The following is a 6,569-nucleotide window of genomic DNA, read 5'->3' on the forward strand; positions in this document are numbered from 1 at the left end:
TCAGGGGTGGCAGAAGAGGAAGAAAAGCCCTGTGTAAGCGGATCTGTGCAGTTCCAACCCGTGTTGTTCAAGGGTCAACTGGTATATGTTTGGAACATATAGTTTGGAAGCTGGGGAAAGGGATCAGCCTTGCTCTGTTACTATCACACTTCCTGTATGTGTCTGCCTCTCTCTTTTGTACTTTTTACTTTCCACTTTTTATTTTGAAAAATTTCAAACCCATAGAAAAGTTAAGAGTACAATGCATACTAATATGTCCTTAATCGAGATTTACCAGTTACTAACATTTTGCCATATCTGCTTTGTCTCTTTGTGTGTGTGTTGAACTGTTTGAAAGTAAGTAGCAGACACTTCAAAGACACTTCAAGCTTAAATACTTCAACATACAGATCCTAATAACAAAATTATCCTACAAAGCCAAAATACCAATTTTTTTTTTTTTTTTTGACAGAGTCTCATTCTGACACCCAGGCTGGAGTGCAGTGGCACCATTTTGGCTCACTGCAACCTCTGCCTCCCGGGTTCAAGTAATTCTTCTGCCTCAGTCTCCCAAGCAGCTGGGACTACAGGTGCACGCTACCTCACGGAGCTAATTTTTTGTATTTTTAATAGAGATAGAGTTTGCCATGTTGGCCAGGCTGGTCTCACATTCCTGGCCTCAAGTGATTTGCCTGCTTCGGTCTCCCAAAGTGCTGGGATTACAGGAGTGAGCCACCTCGCCCAGCCCAAAATACCATTGTCACACCTACGAAAATTAACCTTAATCCAATAATATCATCTAATAAACAGTTTACATTTACATCTCTCTATAGTTCCCCAATATTTTTTTTCTCATTTTCTCCTCACCTCTTATCCAGAATACAATGAAGTTTCACGCATGGAATTTGGTTATTCTATTTCTTTAGTCTCTTTCAATCTTAGGAGCATGCTGTGTCCAGTATAGGAGCCAGTAGCCATGTGTGGTTATTTACATTTAAATTATACAAAATTAGCTGGGCTTGGTGGCTCCTGCCTGCAATCTCAGCTACTCAGGAGGCTGAGGCAGGAGGATGGCTTGAGGTTAGGAATTTGAGACCAGTCTGGGCAACATAGCAAGATCTCCTCTCTAAAAAAAAATTTTTAAGTAATTAATTAAAATAAATAAATTTAGAGACCTAATCTCTATTAGGATTCCTGACTTTCCAGGTACTTTCTGATCATCTGCCTTCCCATGTGGCTTGCTTCCAGGAGTGAATGTGCTGGTCAGGCTGACGTGTCCATCCAGTCCACTGACCAGCTGGCATCTGGTCTTATGCACAGGCCTCTGGGGCTGTGTGGGTCTGTCAGCCTTCTTGAGTGGGATGATGTCTGAATGGGACATCATCAGTTGCCTAGTCACACTTCAAGTGCTAAGTAGCCATATTTGGCTAGCAGTTACTATATTGAACAACACAGACATAAACTAGTTCCATCATCACAGAAAGGCCTATTGGACAGTACTGTCTATAATAATCCCTTGCCTTTTTTTTTTTAACTTTCTATAATATTGACTTTCTTTTTAGAGTCCATGCCAGTTGCCTTATAGAAAGTCTCATATCCTGGATTGTCTGTTTGTTTCCTCAAGATTAGATTTAAGAAACATTTTGGGCAAGAGCCCCACACAGAGGATATGGTGAGCATCTTAGAATGTTGCTGATGTCAGGTAGCTATTGGTGATGCCTACACTATGAATTCAATGAACACTTGTTGAAGAAATGATCTGGTGCCAGGCAATCTCCTAAGGACTTTGGAGCTTGACTTCAAATAGGAGAGAGACAGCTTATATAATCTCCAGAGCCTCCACCATTGTCCTAGGAGCAGAGTGGAAGAATGCTTTGTAACATGAAAGGAAGACTGCAGTGTCACAGCAAATGGCCCAGCAGCAGCATGGAGGAGAGGGCAGACCCAGAGAAGGGTGAGGCCAAGAGGTTACAGCTGTTCCTCAGCCCCAACCTCCAGACTCACTTCGATGATCATAACTTTTTGGCGATTGCTTTGGGGAGGGGCAGGCAGCTTGGTGAAATGCCTGTGACCCAGCTAAGCATTCAGCCGGAAGACTTTGCAGCAAGGTGCCCAAGGAAACCCTTGGGACAGAAAGGCTGGCAAGTTCAAAGGGCAGCCTGCCAGTCATTCCTCTGCTGGCCCGTGCCAAGGGTCTAGGCCAGTTTTGGGCCTGGGAGTATATAGGGAAAACATCAAGATATAGTTTTCACTGCCTTGGTTGCCACATTTACCTCGTTCTGTGGCTACCCTCCTTTCACCCCAAATAAAGGCCAGGGAAAGAAGACAGGAAAAAAGTGAAAACTAAAGAGAAAATTTTGCTTTAAAGAACTGATTGTGTGGTTCCCAACTGTTAGTATGGCATAGGAAAGTATCATCTGTGAAACAGAATAAAGTTCCCTTCCAACACGGACATGACTGTTCTAATTTCCTATGTTATTTCAACTCTCTAGGAGGTGAGGAAAGCAGAAATTATTGCACCCATAGGCCATCCTTAGTTACCCACTGATAACCTGCCTCTCCTTGCCAAGAACTTGAAAGTAGCATTGTCCTCCCACCCCTCTCAGAGATAAACTGTGAAATCTACATGTAATGAGAGGTGCCCAGGCAGGAGGGGACACTGACAGAAGGTATAAACACACCTAAAGAAGGAATGCACTGATCCAGAGAAAGGTCTCAGAGGCAAAGAAAGGAGACTCTGCAAGAATTCTGGCTTCACTTCTTTGGGCTGTCTGGCAGAGGGACCAGAGTCTTACGAGAATATCTGGCCCTCTGTCAGGTATCCCTATTGTGCGGACTCATGCAGCCAAATATAACAAGGCCTGGTGCCTGCTGGACTTTTGAGTTTTAAAACTAACTTCTCTATTAGGATTCCTGACTTTCCAGGTACTTTCTGATCATCTGCCTTCTCATGTGGCTGGCTTCCAGGAGTGAATGTGCTGGTCAGGCTGATGTGTCTGTCCAGTCCACTGACCAATTGGCATCTGGTCTTATGCATGGGCCCCTCCGGGGCCTGTGGGTCTGTCAGCCTTCCTGAGTGCGATGATGTCTGAATGGGACTCGGTTTCTGAGCCTCTGAGGTTGAGGCTGGGCTCAGGGTCACAGTTGGCTTAGCTTAGCTGGGTCATAGCCAGTGGAAACCTAGCTGTGAAATGGGCTGGTCCTCCTCACTGCTCAGCGTTGTCCAGCTTCAGCTGCACCCATGTCACAGATGGATAAAACCCAGCATTGGCTGGGCGTGGTGGCTCACACCTGTAATCCCAACACTTTGGGAGGCCGAGGCAGGCGGATCGCCTGAGGTTGGGAGTTCGAGACCAACGTGACCAACATGGAGAAACCCTGTCTCTACTAAAAATACAAAAAAATTAGCCAGGCGTGGTGGCGCATGCCTGTAATCCCAGCTACCCAGGAGGCTGAGGCAGGAGAATCGCTTGAACTTGGAAGGTGGAGGTTGCGGTAAGCTGAGATCACGCCATTGCACTCCAGCCTGGGTGACAGAGCAAGACTCCATCTCAAAAAAAAAAAAACAAAAACAAAAACAAAAAAACCCATAAAAAAAACCCAGCATCACTCCAGAGCTATCCACTTCTTCATTCACCAGTTCCTTCATATTATCACTACCACTAATTCAACCCACATTTTATCATCATCATCATAAAAGCTTCTGTTTATCGAATCTTCTGTGTGCCTAGCAACCCCACAGAGATGGCATTATTGTTCCATTTTGGGGACCAAAAGAGGCTAATTATGGCTGCAAGCTGAGAGAGCGGGGATCCAAATCTATTACTATGTCTGTCTACCTCTCATTACAACTATGTTAAAAAATTAAGCTGGGTGTGGGGACGAGGGAGCCTTCCCAGAAGAGTACAGCATCCTCAGTGTGTTTTCTGAATTTCCTCATTCCAAAGGTGGAAAACAGGACCCCTACTTACTGAAGAAAAAAAAAAAAAAAGAAAAAAAGAATCTGCCCTGATTGGCGAAGGCAGCCTGGCAATTGTGTCTGGTTGGAGAAGCAGGAGAAATTCTAGGTAAGCCCTGGGTCATCCCAGAGGATTCTGGCAGCCAGCTTTGACCCTGCTACAGAAAAAGATAACCTAGATGTTAAGCTAAGCGAGAGATATAGAATGTAGAAGCATGAGTAGAAGCATCAGTGGGTACATGATAGACTATTCTGGCTCCACAGGATGGGAGTTATGAGGGCAAGAGATCAGTGGTCTTGTTTTTGGCTTGGAAGTGAGTCCCCCAAGAGTACTTCCGGCCATGGTGACATCTTCCCCCGCTACCTTCTTGAGCCTGTATTGAAGGGTGGTTTGGTGTGTGGTCTGCCAATCAGGAGACTGTAGTTAATATTCCATCTTTGACACCTGGGCAGGTCTTAAAGTTAACCTCTTAAAGCTTTAGTCTCTGTTTCCACGGATTTCGAATTCCTAAAAACCACATACTTTATTTCTGAGTAATTTGTGAAGTAGTTAACAATTTAGGTAATATGATTGAAAGTTATATGCATGACAGTCTGTGGCAGAGCAAAAGACAGATAAACATGTGGGTATCCCAAGAAGGCTGCAATTTGGGGCTCTTCTAATGTAATGTTCTCTATACAATTGTTCAACGTTTCTTTCATTTAATATTTGAATATAATAAAAAATATTTATGTTCAAAACAAAGACTGTATATCATATAAATATGAATAGGACATAACATTTAAACTTATTTGGACGTGTTTTTCATTTAACTTAAAAAAATCACCAATGACTAGATAATATTAGTCATTCATACTTAACTAAACGTAAATATGGCCGTAAAGTCTTTGAAATTATGTTTAAACATTCTTTTTTGGTTGGCCAAGCTGTCTTCACTTTTCTGCAATTTCTTTTTTTTTCTTGAGTTATTGAGATTTTTGTTTTTTTGAAACGAGAGTCTCACCAAATTGCCCAGGTTGGACTTGAACTCCTGAGCTCAACTGATCCTCCTGCCTCAGCCTCCTGGGTAGCTGGGACTATAGACTCATACCACCATGCCTGGCTCTAGAATTTTTTTTTTTTTTTTAATCATTCAAGCCGGACATTTTCATGGGTGCCATATTAAAATATTTCATTTTTAGATAATGTAATAAAAATACAGTAAACAGCATTATACTATGCATTATTCGGTTTCTGAAGTTTAGCTAAAGGAGACAACTAAGTTCAGGAGACTGTCAGCTGACTGACCTCTGAATTGGTAGTGTTGCCTGTAATTATGTTACAAAAATACCATCAGAGATAGGCTGGCTCCTGGGAGGCATGACTTTAAATGTCCATTGGAAGATACTATTTCAGTAAAAAATTAACATTTTGCAGTCATGTATAGTGTCTCATATGCAAAACTGAGGTAACAGGCACCTATTTTTCTGATCATTTTAGCGATGTTTTATGTTCCTTATAAAGGGGCACCATGGCCAGTCATTTCATCTGGCTCCAGGCATAGAAGGCAGGCACTGGGCTAAGAAACCTGGGTGTGAATATATGACCTTGGGCAAGATCTTTAACTTTTCTCTGCGCCTCAGTATTTCTCTTGTAAAATTGCAATAATATCTATCTCATAGCGTTATTAGAGATAATATTGTTACAAATGAGTCTATCATTTAAAAGTATATATATATAGTATAGTATACAGTGAAACACTATATAAATAATAATTAACAAGCAATTATCCTCTTTCCATTAACCTTTAATAGCCTTATTAACATTGCTTTGAGAGTTAGTACTGGAGCACAGGCCGTGATAAAAGGCAGATTTTTGAGACTGGCAAATGTTCTGCACCCAGTATCTGCGCAATACTTTTGTGACATATCCCACGGGGGCATGTCCTGGGTGGCCAGTGGTTCCTGGCACAGGCTTTGTAGTCCGAGACCTCAGTGGGGCTGTGCTCTGACTCTGCCTTTCTGTATCTGCCATCTCAGAAAAACTGCTTTGTCACAAATACGTGCGTCTCAAAAGGTTGTGCTATCAACATCCGCGCTCCCAACTCCAGTCATACAGAGCTATTTGCAGTTCCCAAAGGCATCAGGCTCACTTCCTTGCTCAGCTCCTTGTTCCCTCTGCAGGACGGCTCTTTCTCCTATTTTCTGCTAGGCTAACTCCTATTCTTCTCAGCTTCCTCCAAGATGTCCCTGACTCCCAAGACTTGATCAGGTGCCCTTTTCATTGGCCCGCTCCCTTATCCACCCTGAATTTATCCCATGGCCAGCGTACTGACAAGACCTAGTCACTGGCCTTCATCCCTCCCCCACTGTAGCATTGATTAGGATTTTTGGTTTAGCACATACAGGGCACGGAGCTTAGTGCTTTATGTTTATTATCTCACTGAGGTCTCATAACTATCCTATGAAATAAGTATTAGTACTGATGAGGAAACTGAAGCTCAGAGAGGGTGAATGATTTGCCTAGGGTTATACAAATACGGGCAGAAGAGCTGGGATTTGAACCCAGGCCCATCTGACTCCAAACCCTTTGCAGTCAGTCAATTTTAAGTTTCTAAGGGCTTACAAGGTGCACGGTGAAGGCACACAGGAA

This window comes from Trachypithecus francoisi, unplaced genomic scaffold (genome assembly GCF_009764315.1).
Source record: "Trachypithecus francoisi isolate TF-2019V2 unplaced genomic scaffold, Tfra_2.0 Lachesis_group5, whole genome shotgun sequence".
NCBI lineage: Eukaryota > Metazoa > Chordata > Mammalia > Primates > Cercopithecidae > Trachypithecus > Trachypithecus francoisi.